Source organism: Erythrolamprus reginae, chromosome 3 (assembly GCF_031021105.1).
Source record: "Erythrolamprus reginae isolate rEryReg1 chromosome 3, rEryReg1.hap1, whole genome shotgun sequence".
NCBI classification, from domain to species: Eukaryota; Metazoa; Chordata; class Lepidosauria; order Squamata; family Dipsadidae; genus Erythrolamprus; species Erythrolamprus reginae.
The window spans coordinates 177,984,676-178,003,205 of NC_091952.1; positions in this window are offsets into that span (position 1 = coordinate 177,984,676).

Consider the following 18,530-nt stretch of genomic DNA (forward strand, 5'->3'; position numbering starts at 1 on the left):
GGCTGAATGGGTTAAAATCAATGGGGAAGAACTGTTTTGAACAGAGAGGCAATTATGCTTTAATAATGAATGGTATTTATTTATTTATTGTTAGAGTTGAAAGGGACCATGCAGGTCATCAAGTCCAACCACCTGCCTCAGCAGGAATCCTAAAGCACCCCAGCCAAATGGCAGTCCAATCTCCTCTTGAAAGTGTCTCCAGAGTTGGGGAGTTCACAACCTCCGCAGGCAGGTTGCCCCACTGGTTGATCGCTTTGACCGTCAGGAAGTTCTTCCTTACTTCTCGGTTGAATCTCTCCTTGCTCAGCTTCCAGCCATTGTTCCTCGTCTGGCCCTCTGGTGCTCTGGAGAATAGAGTGGCCCCCTCCTCTCTGTGGCAACCCCTCATATACCTATATACAGCTATCATGTCCCCTCTGGCCCTCCTTTTCTCTAGGCTATCCATGCCCAGTTCCCACAATCTCTCTTCATAAGTCTTGGTTTCAAGTCCCTTAATCATTTTGGTTGCTCTTTTCTGCACCTTCTCCAGAGTTTCAATGTCTCTTTTGAAGTGTGGTGACCAGAACTGGATGCAGTACTCCAGATGTGGTCTGACCAGGGCGTAGTAGAGCAGTATTAATACTTCCCTGGTCTTGGAGTGTATCCCCCTGTTGATGCAGCTTAGGATAGTGTTGGCTTTTTTGGCCGCTGCTGCACATTGCTGGCTCATGTTTAGTTGATTATCCACCAAGACTCCATGATCTCTTTCGCAGTCACTACTGCTAAGCGGGGTTTCACCCAGGCTGTATGTGTGTGTCTAGGTTTTTTTTTTACCAAGGTGAAGGACTGTGCTCTTGTCGACGTTGAACATCATGTTGTTATTGTGGGCCCATAGTGTTAATCCGTCTAGATCTTTCTGTATTTTGAGCCTGTCCTCTAGGGTCCTCTATAATTTTTTATTCTCCATGAATGTAAGCATACTGTATTTGTTTAGTACTCTATGTTGGACAAGATACCACAGCATGTGATCTGAAAACAAGGCAATTGAAGTTCAAAACTATCTGCCTGAAAATGAAAAATAATAACAAAAAATAGATAGTTTTATCCAATGCCCAGCTTCTCCAACCTAGATTTTTCAGCTGTAGCTGAAACCAGTTCATATTTCTCCCTACCAATAAATGAAAGTATGTCACACTGTGAGTGAGTCAGTATTGCCAGAAGCTACAGTCAAAAAAGAAAACAGCCAAGGTATCTTTTAAAGTTAATACTATTTAAAAGAGTAAGATACCTGCAAAATAAGATACTCATTTACAAAATTAATATCCCATTTACAAAGATTCATCATTTCCTATTTCAGTTACAAATTGTTTGTGCATACTAGCCTTGATGAATGTCTATGGAGATTATCAGTCATCCAAGTCATGGTTGTCCCAAAGGTGATTTTGTTTATTGCAAGTGGCATGTTGTAATTAAAGGTGAGCATTAAATTATTCCATTGATTTTTATCAGATGGTACTGTATTTAAATAAATGCCTAGGTCAGGGGTAGGCTGTTGTGGTTAGCTCTGGCCCAGCTCCTGCCCCAAGGACTGTGGTGGCCTGTTTTGCCCCCGGTGGAATCTGCTGATGAAGGCTACTCTGACCAAGAAGACATGAGTGACAGGGAGGAGGAGAGTGTGGCAGACCGCTCAGAAGGAGATCAATTGTCTAGATCCTCCTTGGATTCAGAACAAGAGTTAATGATACAGCCACGCATGCGGAGAGCGATGCATAGGCAACAACAACTGAGAGATTATTATCAAAGAAAATGAGGCCACCTGTGGTTGGGTGGGGCTGTGGTAATTAGTGAGGCTGCTATAAATAGCAGCCTGTGGGTTTGGCCATTGTGGAGGATTATCTGATCGTTGTGTTTCGTGACTGCTTTACTGACTTTGACCTTTGTGTGCTGATTTTTCCCCGCTTTGAAACTAAACCAGAGCAAAGTGTGTTTCACTTTGTGAAAGAAGAAGGACTGTGAATTGCCTCACAGCTGCAAGCTAAGTATCTCAGAACTGATAAGGGACTTGTACAAATTACCAGTTTGTTTGGAGACGAGTGCTCTTTGCTATACCAAAAGAGGGCTTAGTTTAAGTGAATTTTCATTATAAAGAACATTGTTTTGAATTTTCAAACGTGTGTGTGTCTGAAATTTGTACCTGTGAATTTTTGGGAGGAGTCTACCAGAGAGCCCGACAGAACATAGGCAAAGTTGGCTCTTCTATGACATGTGGACTTCAACTCCCAGAATTCCTGAACTAGTATGAGTGGCTCAGGAATTCTGGGAGTTCAAGTCCACAAGGCATAGAAGAGCCAACTTTGCCTACCCCTGGTCTAGGTAGATTGTTGAAATTGGTGGAAATTTGTGTTCTTTGCGAGGTTTGTGGCTGGCACCTTGGGGGTGAAATCCAGCAGGTTCTAACAAGTTCTTGAGAATTGGTAGTGGAAATTTTGAGTAGTTCAGAGAATCATTAGCAGAACTTTTGAGTACGTTGGAAAACGGGCAAATACCACTTCTGGCTGATCCCAGAGTGTGGTGGGAATGGATATTTTGCAATAGCCTTCCTTCAGGAGTGGGTTGGGAATTGAGATTTGCAGTATCCTTCCCCTGGAGTGGGGTGGGAATGGAGATTTTGAAGTATCCTTTCCCTGCCACGCTCACCAAGCCAGGCCACAGAAGCAGTAGTTTAAAAAAATTGGATTTCAGCACTGTGGCACCTTTGCCTAAAATATTCCTTTCTTTGAAATGCACTATTTCCAGTGGTGCACAGTTCAGGAGCTCTACAGCGATTGACACAATGAAGTGTTTCACCCACTCCCAGGGCAACTTTTTCTCCTTGCCAGAGTTGATACAGTTTTGCAATGGTAGGAAATCATGGTGGTAGGCAGTGTTCCCTCTAATTTTTTTTGGGGGGGGGGGGGGGCGGAAAAGTATAGTGTCTGAGCGGCAGTCCCTTCGGGACTGGGCGGCACAGAAATAATAAATAAACAAACAAACAAATAAACAAACAAACAAACAAATAAAAAACCCACCCTGTTTTGCCTCAGAGAATTTCAAAATAATATACAGTGGTACCTCGAGATACGAGTTTAATTCGTTCCGGACCTGGGCTCTTAAGTCGAGCAGCTCTTATCTCGAACGACTTTTCCCCATAGGAATTAATGTAAATAATTTTAATTGGTTCCAGCCCTCAAAAAACTCACAAAGTTAGTCTAAATTATGCAGAAAGACATGTTTTTAATGAAGAAATGTACATGTACATATAAATGAATAATGAAGTTTCTTTCACTTAACTTGTAAACTTTCTTAAACTTTTAAATTTACATATGTTCAACTTCTCTGCCACCCAATCCTGTAGGACAGAGGTCCCCAACCCTTTTTGCACCAGGGACCGGCTTTAAGCGATCAAGAGAGGAATGGGTGAATGAATGGACGGAGGGTGGGAAGGAAGGAAGGAAAGAGGGAAGGGACAGGAACAGAGGAAGGAAGCAAGGAAACTTATGAAAGGGGAGAGTAAGAGAGGAATGAGTGAAGGGAGGGAGGGAGGGAAGAAGGTGGGAAGGAGAAAGAAAAGAAGAAATAGAGGAAGGGAATGTAAAAGAGAGAAAGAAAAAGAGCAAGAAAGAAAGAAAGAAAGAAAGAAAGAAAGAAAGAAAGAAAGAAAGAAAGAAAGAAAGGGGGAAGGGACAGGAACAGAGGAAGGAAGCAAGGAAACTTATGAAAGGGGAGAGTAAGAGAGGAATGAGTGAAGGGAGGGAGGGAGGGAAGAAGGTGGGAAGGAGAAAGAAAAGAAGAAATAGAGGAAGGGAAGGTAAAAGAGAGAAAGAAAAAGAGCAAGAAAGAAAGCTGCAAGCACCCCCCCGAGCCCCCCAGGCCGGCTGCAACCTTTTAAAACACGCGCGCCGCTTCGCAGCTGTCTCCTGAAGCCGAACGCGGAAGTTAGCGTTTGGCTTCAGGAGACAGCTCCTTGGCGCTTGTATCTCGAATTTGGGCTTGTAAGTAGAACAAAAATATCTCTCCCCTCCCAGCTCTTATCTCGAGTTGCTCTTAAGTAGAGCAGCTCTTATGTCGGGGTTCCACTACTGTACTGTGTGTCTATAACAGTGAGCTCATAATAGGGCAACTCTATCAATATCAAAATGCCACTTAAATAGTTGAGCTAGTTTCAAACTAGATGTTGATTTTCTTTCTCTCTTCCTTACTCCCATTCTTTTTCTTTCTCTTTTCCTTCCTTTCTTTTTTCTATCTGTTTCTCTCTCTTTCTCTCTTCCTCTCTCTCTCCTTCCCTCTCACTCTTTCTCTCTTCCTCTCTTCCTCTCTCTCTCCTTCCCTCTCACTCTTTCTCTCTTCCTCTCTCTCTCCTTCCCTCTCACTCTTTCCCTCTCGGCTTCTGGGCAGGTTTGGAAAACTCTGAGTTGATGATGATTTTTAAGTGAGAGATTGCTCACTGCTCAGCTTAGAGGGAACCATGGTGGTAGGGATGATCAACAGAAATAATTATCCACTAACAACTCCTAGGAAAGTTCAAAACTTGCAAATGTGGTTTAGAATATCCCGAGGCAGCCATCCTCTCTCCTTCACACATCATGTAACACGAGAATACAGTAATCAGGGAAATATGTGTTAGTTATTTAGCAAAAGGGTCAAATCCATTTAGCTGGCATTACATTCTTGCTGTAATAACAATGGCAGGAAACCTGGGCGAGATGGGGAAACTTCTTAGTTGACTTCTGCCTGCAAACCTCAAGCCCAGGGTTGTTGAAAGAGTTGGCAGGACTTCAGCTGCTTTCTGTTTCTTTGTACCGAAATACCATGATTTGTTCGAATACAATGGTAGACCCTGGGGCCTCAAGCCAACTGAAGCAAAATTACAGGAACTTCACTCTCTTTTTAAAAAAAGAAATTGGCCAGGTAAACTGTGCTTGGCTGCATATTGCCACATTTAGAATAGAATAGAATAGAATTCTTTATTGGCCAAGTGTGATAGGACGCACAAGGAATTTTCTTTGGTGCATATGCTCTCAGTGTACACGAAAGAAAAGTTTGTTTGCCAAGGAGGTAAACAAAAAAATTGTTTGCAAAGGAGGTATATAAATCTAAGCTTCTGTATTACCTTTGGGGAAAACGTGTTCAAAATAAATCCACATGGTGGACATATGCATGAATAGATAGAAGACGTTTCAAACCATTTGCATTAATCTGGGCAGTGAGCTCCTGTATTCATTTTTTTTTTTTTTTTTAGAATTCAGATACATCCATGGGATGGCCTCCGGTTTCTTCAAATATTTGGAGAAATTACATTAAAAGCTATCTTGCCCAGTTTATTTTATTTATTTATTGGATTTATATGCCACCCCTCTCCAAGGACTCGGGGCGATTCACAACATATCAAAACAATATACAGTATACATATCGAAAAATCCAATTAATATAGCTAAAATGTCTTTAAAAACCCGAATAATTTTTAAAATCACTCATTCCCATTCGTACAGCAAGACATACAATGAAGAATGTCCGCTCCAAGTCCTCGGAAAGGGGCGGCATACAAATCTAATAAATTACAGTGATACCTCGTCTTATAAACCCCTCGTCATACCACCTTTTCGAGATACAAACCCAGGGTTTAAGATTTTTTTGCCTCTTCTTCCAAACTGTTTTCACCTTACAAACCCAAGCCGCCGCCACTGGGATTCCCCACCTCTGGACTTCTGTTGCCCGCAAAGCACCCATTTTTGCGCTGCTGGGATTCCCCTGAGGCTCCCCTCCATGGGAAACACCACCGACAGGGCGGGATTTCCCAGCAAGGGGAGCCTCAGAGAAATCGCAGCATCACAAAAACATAGAAGTCCGGAGGTGGGGTTTCCCATGGAGGGAAGCCTCAGGGAATCCCAGCAGCGCAAAAACGGGCGCTTCAGCTGGCAAAATGGGTGAGTTTTGGGCTTGCACGCATTAATCACTTTTCCATTGATTCCTATGGGAAACATTGTTTCGTCTTATAAACTTTTCACCTTACAAACCTCGTCCCGGAACCAATTAAGTTCGTAAGATGATGTATCACTGCATTATTATTATTATTATTATTATTATTATTATTATTATTATTATTATTATTATTATTATTATTAATTATTATTATTATTATTATTTATCATCATCATCATTATTATCATTATCATTATGTTTTTAGCATTTTATTTTATTATGTGGGTATGACATATGCTCATATGTCACACTCAAGGCCCAGCGGCCATACTTCGCCCATGGGCTGCTTAAGATCTAGCCGGTAGGGTCACCCTGCAAATAGAGAGGGCCAGCCTGCAGTGCCTCTGCCAGTGAAAACGAAGCTCGCGAGGGCCACAGGTGGCTCTCCCGAGCTCTGTTTTCTCTGGCAGAGGATTGCAGGAGGTTGTCACAAGGAAAAACGGAGCTTGGAAGCCCGACAGAAGTGACATTAAGTTGGCTGTGCTCACGGCCCGGCTGTGGCTATCTTGCCCCCCCCCCCCCGAAGTCAAATGCAACCCTGATGCAGTTCTCAATGAAATTGAATTGGACACCCTTATTCTAACCCAGTGTTTCTCAATTATTTTCTGTTACACACACACACACACACACCCCAGGGAGAAGTAAACATTTCACGCACATGATTGTTTACAATATTCAGCACGTTTTCGCTGAAAAAACTCAAGCAGCTTATCAGTGTGATTGGGTGTAATGTCTTTAAGTGACACCTTAATTTATTTGGCTTCATGCTGTCCGCTGCCAACATTTTTAGATGCAGTGAACATACCGGTCTTTCCTTGCCTCCCACCATAGTAACAATGAAGCCAAGCGCTACATACGCTTCGTCATATTTCCTCAGCTTTCGAGAGACCTACGTTTGTCACATTATCTCGGTCTCTCTCCTCCTTTCTTTTCATCCCTGTTCAATATTTTTCCATAGTGTCTCTTAGGGGTTTGTTATATGCACTTCATATCTCCTACTCTGTGCTGTGTGCTATTATTCGGTGCAAATAACCCCTACTCCCTGCGGCAAAAAAAGCACATTCCCCAGGGTCATGTGCCCCCCGCATCACTCCACACCCCCACAAGGGGGGGGCACTATTTGAGAAACACTGCTCTAAATCAAAATTAAGTTTCTTATTTTATTTATTTATTTATTTATTAGATTTGTATGCTGCCCCTCTCCGTAGACTCGGGGCGGCTCACAACACAATAAAACAGTTCATGACAAATCTAATAATTTACAATTTAAAATTAAAATATTTAAAAACCCCATTATTAAGCAGACATACATACAAACATACCATAAATAAATTATATAGGCCCGGGGGAAATATCTCAGTTCCACCATGCCTGACGACAAAGGTGGGTTTTAAGGAGTTTACGAAAGGCAAGGAGGGTAGGGGCAGTTCTAATCTCCGGGGGGAGCTGGTTCCAGAGAGTCAGGACCACTACAGAGAAGGCTCTTCCCCTGGGGCCCGCCAACCGACATTGTTTAGTTGACGGGACCTAGAGAAGGCCAACTCTGTGGGACCTAATCGGTCGCTGGGATCCGTGCAGCAGAAGACGGTCTCAGAGATATTCTGGTCCGATGCCAAGAAGGGCTTTATAGGTCATAACCAACACTTTGAATTGTGACCGGAAATTGATCGGCAACCAATGCAGACTGCGGAGTGTTGGTGTAACATGGGCATACCTAGGGAAGCCCATGACTGCTCTCGCAGCTGCATTCTGCATGATCTGAAGTTTCCGAACACTTTTCAAAGGTAGACCCATGTAGAGAGCATTACAGTAGTCGAACCTCGAGGTGATGAGGGCATGAGTGACTGTGAGCAGTGAGTCCCGGTCCAAATAGGGCCGCAACTGGTGCACCAGGCGAACCTGGGCATGAAGCAGATATTTCAAATTCTCCCAGTAAAACCAATGCACTTAACAATATTTAACGCTGACTGGCTCATACCTGTTTTTTCCCTCATAAAACATGTATGGCTGAAGATATTCAGGCTGATAACACATCCGTGGGATTTATTTTACACTGTACACCAGTTGCTCCCAGTTGGCACCATAAGGCAGTTGCCTGAGGCATGATAGAATGAGATAAGAAAGCATGGAAGATGTTAAAGGGCTGAGCTGGTGCTACAAATTCCCAGCCACTGCAGAGTTAAGCAGGATTTGTGTAGAAATCTTGTTCTTTGGAAAACATTTTCTCTTAGCTCTTGGGCTTATCTCTCTTTGGCTGGGTCAAAGAGAGAAAAGTTCATACAGATCTACAAAACAGCTCTCAGCATTATATGTACAAAGTCAAGCACTAAAATGGCAAACACCCACAAAAAATGCTTGCAGTTTTAGCCAAAAATAAACCACAAGAGGGCTTTGACACGAAACTCTCTTCCTTCCAGCACTTAAAACTTGATAACATTTTTGTCAGTTGGCTTTTAAAGAGGAGCTTTGCCAGAGTTCTTCCACACTTTTTATTCTAAAAATATGCAAAATAGGGTAAGATGAAAAAAAAACACCAAGTGGAGAAATACATTAAAAAAAAAAGTCTACCAGGATTATAATACACACTCATGTATTATGAGAAATCCGTTCAAACTATCTTCCTTTTTTTGTAGCTTTGCATGCAGCTTGCATTATATGGACCGAGGTGACTGGAATGAATGTGAAGGAAACATCTCCAAATAAAACAGATGGTGACTGTTTTAAACAGGAAGATGCTTTACATGCATGACATATTTGTAGGACAATCCTTCTTCCACTGGAAATGAACATTCAGATTAAAGGATGAAAGGCAAACCTGTCATTCAAAAAGACTCCTATTACGTTCTTTTCAACAATGCAATAATCTATTAATAAACACATGACATAAAGAGAACTTAGAAATGTACTGCTCAAAAAATTAAAGGGAACACTTGAACAACAGACTATATCTTCAAGTAAATCAAACTTAGGAAGCAACACTGATTGACAATCAATTTCATTTTGTTGTCAGCACATTCAACTTTGTACAAAACAAAGTATTCAATGAGAATATTTCATTCATTCAGATCTAGGATCTAAGTGTTTCCTTTATTTTTTTTGAGCAGTGTACAATTACAGATTTTTTTAAAAAAGAGTCTTGCAAGTGTTTATTCCCATCCGAGGCAACAATGATAGTGTTGTGGTTAGCTCTGGCCCAGCTCCTGCCCCAAGGAATGTGCAGGTGAATGTGGGGGAAACATCCACATGCCGCAGGCCTGTTGCTCCCGATGGAATCTGCCGACGAAGCCTCCTCTGACCAAGGAAGCGTTAGTGACAGGGAAGAGGGGAGTTTGGCAGACAGCCCAGGAGGAGATCAATCATCTGTATCATCCCTGGATTCTGAACAAGAATTAATGACACATCCATGCATGCGTAGAGTGATGCATAGGAGACAACAACTGAAGGATTATTACAAGAGAAAATGAGGCCACTCGTGGTTGGGTGGGGCTGCTGTAATTAGTGCTAGATAAAAGTGCAGCTTGGTGTTTTAGCCTTATGGCAGTTTATCTGATTCATTGTTTCGTCAAGATCGTGGTTTTTGTGCTGTTCAAGATTGTGTGTGGACTCTCTGGAATTTAGAATTGGACTCAATTTCCCAGTTATTGGGTGAGAAATTGGATTGCATTTAACCTGTGCCTTGTGTGTACCAGAAAATCCCTTTGACATTTTCTGTTTATAAAACCTTTTGGGTTTTCCTTTTACCATGTGGTGTGTGTCTTCCTGGACTAATTACCCTGTAATTACGGATGGTTGAAACACGTCGACAGAACAGATAGTTTCAAGGTATGGCTTACCAGCAGACTTGCAAAAATGCATGTTCATATTTGCAGGGGGCACAAATGATTTCTTTATATTACTACTTCTTCAGCTATTTGCACAGGTTGAATGCGGTTGCTGCATTTATGTATGCCGCCCCGAGTCTACGGAGTCTACGGCATACAAATTTAATAAATAATAATAATAATATTAAAAAAATTAATAAATAATAATTTGTGCACTTGAGCAAAACGAGAGGAATCCTTTCAGTAAAATACAGCAGTCTGGCTGCCCTTTCCAATCTGATTTTCCCGAGTTAAAATAAACATTTATTTACAACTTCCCACTGATATTTTATTTTTCATTCCTCCACCTCCTTCTTTGAATAATTGTCACTGGCATTTTTGAAAGGCTGACTTGGTGTGCCATTTTGGATGCATAATAGCCTCCATACAAAGCAGCCCCCAGCTCTAGAAACTGTTTTGTTTTCAAGAGTTGTCGCTGAGCCAGGAGTGGGAGCACACACAGTAGCACCAAATATTAGTTTTGGCAGTCCTTTGAGCCACGCACAAGGACCATTGTTCACTTACTGGCAACAAGGAAGAACTGAGAATGTGTAGCTGCTTAGAATGGGGGGGGGGCATGTTCCTTATCGGGGCATGTCTTAATTTTTTGATACATGCACAATGTAAAGTTCAACCAAATTAAGTAGTTGAGCAATTCAGTAGAATAAATTGTTTGTCGATGAAATGGCACAGAACAATTTGTTCGATGGGAAAGTACGTTCTGTGCTCTGAGGCTACCAGGTAAGAGTTTGGCTTTATTTTCCAATCAAATGCTGTGCTGTATTTAATAACGCAAACGGAACTTTTGCTCATGTCATTGAATTTCTTGCCTCCTTCCCCTTCTAGAGTGAATTGCAAGTATTTCTCCGATGGTCCCCAGCTCTTCAGAATAAACCCTGGGTGAGAAACCGAAGTCATCTGCGTGGCAAAGGTTGTGGTGCAAATGACATGGAAAAACTACTGCCTACAATCATTAAAAGCATTTACACTTGCAGGGAAATTTTGGTACAATGCAGGAAGATTATCATGCAGATGTTTTATTAATGAATGAAAAGGCAACTCAGAGGAAGATGTCTAAGGCCAGATTAAAATAATAATAATAATAATAATAATAATAATAATAATAATAATAATAATAATAATTTATTGGATTTGTATGCCGCCCCTCTCTGCAGACTCGGGGTGGCTAACAACAATAATAAACACAACATGCACAATCCAATAATAAAACACAACTAAAAACCCCTATTATAAAACCAAACATACACACAAACATACCATGCATAACTTGTAATGGCCTAGGGGGAAGGGCTATCTCAACTCCCCCATGCCTGGCGGTATAAATGAGTCTTGAGTAGTTTACAAAAGACAGGGAGGGTGGGGGCAGTTCTAATCTCCGGGGGGAGTTGGTTCCAGAGGGCCGGGGCCGCCACAGAGAAGGCTTTTCCCCTGGGGCCCACCAAACAACATTGTTTAGTCGACGGGACCCGGAGAAGGCCAACTCTGTGGCACCTTATCGGTTGCTGGGATTCGTGCGGTAGCAGGCGGTTCCAGAGGTAATCTGGTCCAATGCCATGTAGGTCTTTAAAGGTCATGACCAACACTTTGAATTGTGACCAGAAACTGATCGGCAGCCAATGCAAGCCACGGAGTGTTGAAGAAACGTGGGCGAATCTTGGAAGCCCCACGATAGCTCTCGTGGCTGCGTTCTGCACGATCTGAAGTTTCCGAACACTTTTCAGAGGTAGCCCCATGTAGAGAGCGTTGCAGTAATCGAACCTCGAGGTGATGAGGGCATGAGTGACTGTGAGCAATGACTCCCTGTCCAAATAGGGCCGCAACTGGTGCACCAGGTGAACCTGGGCAAACGCCCTCCTCGCCACAGCCGAAAGATGATGTTCCAATGTCAGCTGTGGATTGAGGAGGATGCCCAAGTTGTGAACCCTCTTTGAGGGGGTCAGTAGTTCCCCCCCCAGGGTAATGGATGGACAGATGGAATTGTCCTTGGGAGGCAAGACCCACAGCCACTCCGTCTTGTCTGGGTAGAGTTTGAGTTTGTTGACACCCATCCAGGCACCAACAGCCTCCAGGCACCGGCACATCACTTCCACTGCTTCGTTGACAAGTCTTCATCTTGTCCGGTATTAACCCAGTGGTTTTCAACCTTTCTAATGCCATGACCCCTTAATACAGTTCTTCATGTTGTGGTGACCCCCAACCATAAGTCTAGCACAAGTTCTCCCAACAGAGCTATAAACTGATTGGCAGGAAGGTCAAAGGGATACCCCCACTGTAAACGCCTGATTGATGGGATTCTAAAAATATGTTCCAAGTCGCCAGAATAGAAGCTTTTGTCTGTTCCCATGGTCTTGGGTGACCCCTGTGAAATGGTCGTTTGACCCCCAAAGGGGTCCCAATCCCCAGGTTGAGAACCACTGTAATAACCTTTTCAGTTAATAGGGAAAGGTACAATTTTTGTAAAGACCTTTGTAAAGATCCAGTTGTGTCCAATCTAAGAGGTGGTGCTGATCTCCATTTCTTATCTTAGGGAGCTAGCAATGTCCAAAGATGTTTCTGTGGTCATGTGGCTAGCGTGACTATATTTATTTTATTTATTATTTATTACTTAGATTTGTATGCCGCCCCTCTCCGAAGACTCTCCTGCCGAGGCCAGGAGTGGGTTATAACTTACCTTGCCTCCGGTTCATTTCTTCTAATGTGCAGTTTACTCATGCACACCATTGGCCTTTCTCCCTGCATCTGTTGGCCAATGTTGCTCACAAGTAAACTCTAGCTAGGATCTCCCGTATGCTTTTCTTGCAGACTAGGTCAGCTGGGAGAAACACATGGGAAGGGCTCCAGGGTTCCAGGAGGGAGAGCTGGCAGAGGGGTGGTACCGGCAGCGGTTGGACCGATGCATGAAGCGAAGCACATGGGAGATCATGCCACTAGAGCCTTTCTCATGTGTTCCCCCCACCTGCCTGGCCTGAGGAAAGCATGCAGGAGATCCTAGCTGCCATTTACTTGTAACGATTTCCCGCACAATCCCCTCCCTCCCTACCCGAATCGCATCAATCCATCTCCTGCCAGTATTACCCCTCCAACAGCTTTCCGCCTTGGAGCCAGGGGTGGGTTTTAACTTACCTTGCTGCTAGTTCACTTCCTCCCACGTTGCGTGGGTATACCGCATGGGCTGGGCGTACCCAGTGGCAAAAAAATTAAAAAGCCAAAAACAAGATACTGACCCATGCGCAGTGTAGGAAACTCGGCTTCTGCACATGTACAGAAGGAAAAAACTCTGGGGGGTTTTTAATGTAAAAAATAAAAAAATGGCAGCTGCCATAGACCAGCATCAACCAAACTGGTTCCGTGAAATCATCGTGACACCACCAGTGGTTTGCTACCAGTTCCTGTAAACCAATCCAACCCGGGAGGAACCCATCTCTGGTGTAAGCATTGCTATGGACTGAAAGTCTACTTGAAAAGTAATAACATTTTACCAATAGATGGTGCCAAATAGTTGCTCTTGAATCACTTTTTCTTTTCATTTTAAATTAACATAAAGTTTAGTTTATGGAGATAGTTGACAAAGATACTATTGAGAAGCTTTTAGAAACTAAAGAAACTAAAAATGTGATTCCTCTTAAGCTTTGTTTCAGCTGGACGTTAAAAACTATGTTTTATGACTGGAAAAGGTGTAGAAATAATGGCCAAAATAATCAAAAGGTTGGAAAAGCCATAAAGTTAGTGTTTAACTATTTAAAAAAGGTGCAAAAAAGGGCAACAAGTATGATGAAGAAAATGGAGCACCTCCCTTATGAAACCAGGTTACGCCTTTTTTGCAGCCTTGAAAGACAGCGTTTAAGGGGTGACTTAATCGAAGTGTATAAAATCATGCATGGGATAGAAAAGGTGGATAGAGAAAAAATCTTCTCTCTATCACACACTAGGACGAGGGGGCACTCCCTAAAGCTCGTAGATAAGAAAGTGAGGATAAATAAAAGGAAATATTTCTTTACCCAGAGGGTCGTTGGTTTATGAAATTCACTTCCAGAAGAGGTTGTGACAGTTGTCAGCCTTGATAGCTTCACGGCAGGATTAGACAGATTCATGGATGCCTAGTTATTGAAACAGATGTCCATGTGCCGCTTCTATGTTGGTTGAGGCAGGCAGGATTCCCTTGAGTACCATTTGTTGGGGATCAGGGGAAAGGGAGGGTCTTGCCTTCTCTTCCTGCTCAAGATCCCCATGGACAATAGATGGGCCACTGTGAGACACAGAATGCTGGACTCGATGGGCCTTGGCCTGATTCAGCATGGCTCTTCTTATGTTCTTATGTAAAACCTAAATATTGGGGAGGTGGAGCCACGACATTTGTATAAATTAAGGGAGTATATAAAAATTATTTGTCACACATCTAAATTCTAATGAGTAATAATTTTCAAGGACAACAAACATTGCAAAGTCAACCTATAAGCTGAGCTGCATCAGGGTTGTGTATGATCTTGTGGATATGTGGGCGTGGCCAGCTCGACGCCACTTGTGTCAGGAGTGCCTGTGGTGCGCCAAGCACTCTGCCAGCAAAAACAGGCTCACAAGCTCCATTTTCAGCCGTGACAGCCTCCTGCAATCCTCTTGCCAGCGAAAATGAAGCTCCATTTTTGTTGGCAGAGGCACCGCAGGCCGTTCCTTTGCTGTTTCCAGAGTGGCTTTGTGGGCCAGAATTAAACACCCCCCGGGCCACATCCAGAGCGGATTCTGGATTCCGCTGCTACCGGTATGCTGCGCACGCAGCTTTGCTTCTGCTGTGTGTGTGTGTGTGTGTGTGTGTGCGTCTCAGTGAGATTTTGTTTCTGCACATGCACAGGAAGCAAAATCTCGCAAAGGGACACGCGAGAGATTTCAACTATTTTTTTTGCTTTCGCGCATGTGCAGAAGCAAAAAACCCCCACCAAAATCTCTCTCACACAAGCATCCCCTCGCAGGATTTAGCTTCCTGTGTATGCACAGAAGCAAAATCTTGGTGGGACGCGCCCATATGTCCGCATCAGAAGCAAAGCTGCACATGCAGCTCAATATTTGCTACAAGCACACCGTCCTTATCCATACCCGTAGCAACCCGATATTCGCTGCAAACAGCCCCCGGGCCTTGAGTTTGAGCCCCCTGCAATATGCTCATCGCCAGACTAATAAACATCTGATGGATTTTAAGGGAAATTAAATCAATCCCTGGGGAATGTCTTATGACTGCCATATTTCAATATATCATGTCTCCCAACAAAAAAAGAAGCATGATTCCAACAGATATTCTTATCCTTCTTAGTGGCACCTGGCTTCACGTACAAGTCATTAGACCAATAAAAGGCTATTCGTAGCTCAGGGTTGAAAAGTTTATTAACTTTTTGTCCTTTGATTATTTAAGATTAAAGACCTGACATTGCAGAGAAAATAGGAAGCTTTCAGAAATTTCCAGTCATTCTGAAATAATTTTTTTAAAAGGCTGATTGAATTTTGAATACTTTATTCTTTCTTTTTTGTTTTTGAATGTATATTTAGTAGGAGTACTAGACATACTAATCTTGATAATTTTATACATAAAAATAAATGAAATATATTATGGTGATTTGAGTAGATTTGCTTAAGTAATACGATATTAGGTTTATTTTTTATTGTCTTGGTTTAGCTTATTAATAGGGGTTAACAAATATGCTTTATATTAAGATTAAAAATAATGAAGTATAGTAGTTGGATAACAATAGGTAGTATAAATGTTTAAGGTTGCATTTTTTTGTTTTCTATATTTATTAATAGATAAAATAAGGTTTTATAAGGGTTTTTAGTCATTTCTGAAATAAGCATAAAGAGGGAAGGAGGCACTACAGCTTATTTTTTAAGATCTTAAAGACATGGTTTTTACTAATATTAAAGGAACATTAATGGTGAATTTAATTAAGAGTATAATTGGGCTTATCCAGATGACAAAATTAGAAAGAATGGAGTAAGGGTGTGTGATTGATACTGAAATTAAATAGATGGGATTTAGGAATCTGTATTTTGAATATATATATGACTTACTAATTCAATACTATTTTATTGTAACAAAAATAGAAGGTATATTGTTTTTTGTATGTTATGTGGAGAGGATTTTTTTAAAAAAAATTACACGCCCACCCCCCAAAAATTGGTCACTCATCAGCTCTTCAGAATTGCATTCAACCTGAAAAACTGCAGGTGCCACCTTCCTCACTAAAAGCCCAAAATCTGTCCTCTTTTATACATAGTCCTCACTTACCAACCACTCATTTAGCAACTATTCAGTTACAAATGATGCTGAAAAGTTACCTTATAGCCAATTTATGACTGCATCCCTGTCATGTGATCACCATTACATGAGTTGTGAGCCTGATGTGTGGTTGCATCCCTGTCACGTGATCTCCATTACATGAGTTGTTGTGAGCCTGACGTGTAGTTCACCCCCTCTTCTTCCTTCCCCCCAGAGCAGATTGGAGAGAAAGACATTTCAAGAGAATAAGCAGTTTGTGTAATGTGCTTTCGGTTCCTGTTGTGGTTAGCTCTGGCCCAGCTCCTGCCCCAAGGAATGTGGAGGTGGATGTGGGGGAAGACATCCACATGCCACAGGCCTGTTTTGCTCCCAGTAGAATCTGCTGACAAAGTCTCCTCTGACCAAGGAAGTGTGACAGGGAAGAGGGGAGTTTGGCAGACAGCCCAGGAGATCAGTCATCTGTATCATCCCTGGATTCTGAACAAGAATTAATGACACATCCACACATGCGTAGAGTGATGCATAGGAGACAACTGAAGGATTATTACAAGAGAAAATGAGGCCATCTGTGGTTGGGTGGGGCTGCTGTAATTAGTGCTACAGATAAAAGTGCAGCCTGGTGTTTTAGCCTCATGGCAGTTTATCTGATTCATTGTTTCATCAAGATCGTGGTTTTTGCTCTTCAGGATTGTGTGTGAACTCTCTGGACTTTAGAATTGGACTCAATTTCCCAGTTATTGGGTGAGCAATTGGACTGCATTTAACCTGTGCCTTGTGTGTATCAGAAAATCCCTTTGACATTTAAAAAGGGAGCCGTTTCTGTTTTTGTGTTTATAAAAACTTTTGGGTTTTCCTTTTATCGTGTGATGTGTATCTTTCTGGACTAATTACCCTGTAATTATGGGCGGTTGAGACACACCGGCAGAACAGTTCCCAGCCATAGGTTACCATTGTGACCGCATTGCTTTCGTGTGTACAAGACAGTAAGCGGGGATGAAACTTAGTCTTCTCAGTTTTGAGCCAGAAAGTTCTTCACGTGATTTCCCATTTAGCGATGGCTTCACTGATGAGGAATTGTTGTCTCTATTAGGACATGAAATGAGGACTACCTGAATTGTGATGTTTATCGTTCAGGCATTGGCAGCACACTCAACCTCCTGTGAATAAAACATGGCTTTCTAGAATAATGGTTGAGTCAAAAGGCAATTGAGTGCCTTCACTGTTATAGATCCCGCATAAATGTTTTTGAAATCATGTTTTATGTGGGGAACACTCTACATTGCCCTTCAGTTTGATATTCATTGGGGGGGTTTTCCCCTTATTATGGCACTTTAATTTTTAAGAGTAGACCTAGTCACAATTTATTTTCTGTAAATTAACTGAAATTGATCCTATTCAGGCTCTAAAAGTAAACATATAATGTAATAATTAGAAATAAGCCTCTGGCTTTCTTATTCATCCTCTCTATATATGCAAAACACAAGAACTATTCATTAACTTATTTATAGCATTAATCTTCTTTTCTTAAATCAAGTTATTTTGGTTCCATCTCCCCCGCCGCCGTTTCAAGTTCAATCGGTCTGAATTCCTGGATTTTTTTAATAGGTTTATTGTTTTTAAAAAGAATATACAGGTAGTTCTCATTCGATAACCACTTATTCAACAACCTTTATATGAAGGGTGGCCAGTGACTGGTCCTTAAAGTGCTGGTTGCCACAGCACTTCTGCTGTCATGTGATTTCTGATCTAGGGGCTTGGCAACCAGCCAGGATATCCAACCCCCCCCCCCCCCCCCAAATGATGCAACTGTGATTTCCAACCTTCCCCGTTGGCTTCCCACAAGCAGTGGAGGAGCTGGGAGGAAGTTCTGATCATGTGAGAATCTCACTTAACAACCTGCATGGTTTTTCCTTAACGACAGCAACATGGCAACTGGTTGGATTGCCGTTGCTAAGTCACATGACGTCATGCTTGATGACCTCATCACTTAGCAATAGAAGTTCCAATCCTAATTTACAGTCATTAAGTAAGTACTACTTGCATGCAAATTTCTAAATTATTGTTATTTGCAGCTTAGGCTCATCTAAAGAGGTCAAAAGGAAGATCGGATGTTATTCCATTTTATCCTCAGAATAATCCTAATTCATTCTGGCCATTTTTGTGGGCCTCAGCTGCCTTACTGGACTCTCCTATCTATTATTTAACACTGAGCATTTTATAGTCTCAGATTTCATATTACAGAAAGCCAATTATCATTAAAAAAAAATACGTGACTGACTTTGGGGTGTTTTGTTCTGCTACCGTTTAGTAATTTGTACTGCCACATGTTGAATAAAGAAAACAGCTATAAATGTATCTGAATAAATTTAGAATTGCAGTTGAATGAGAGG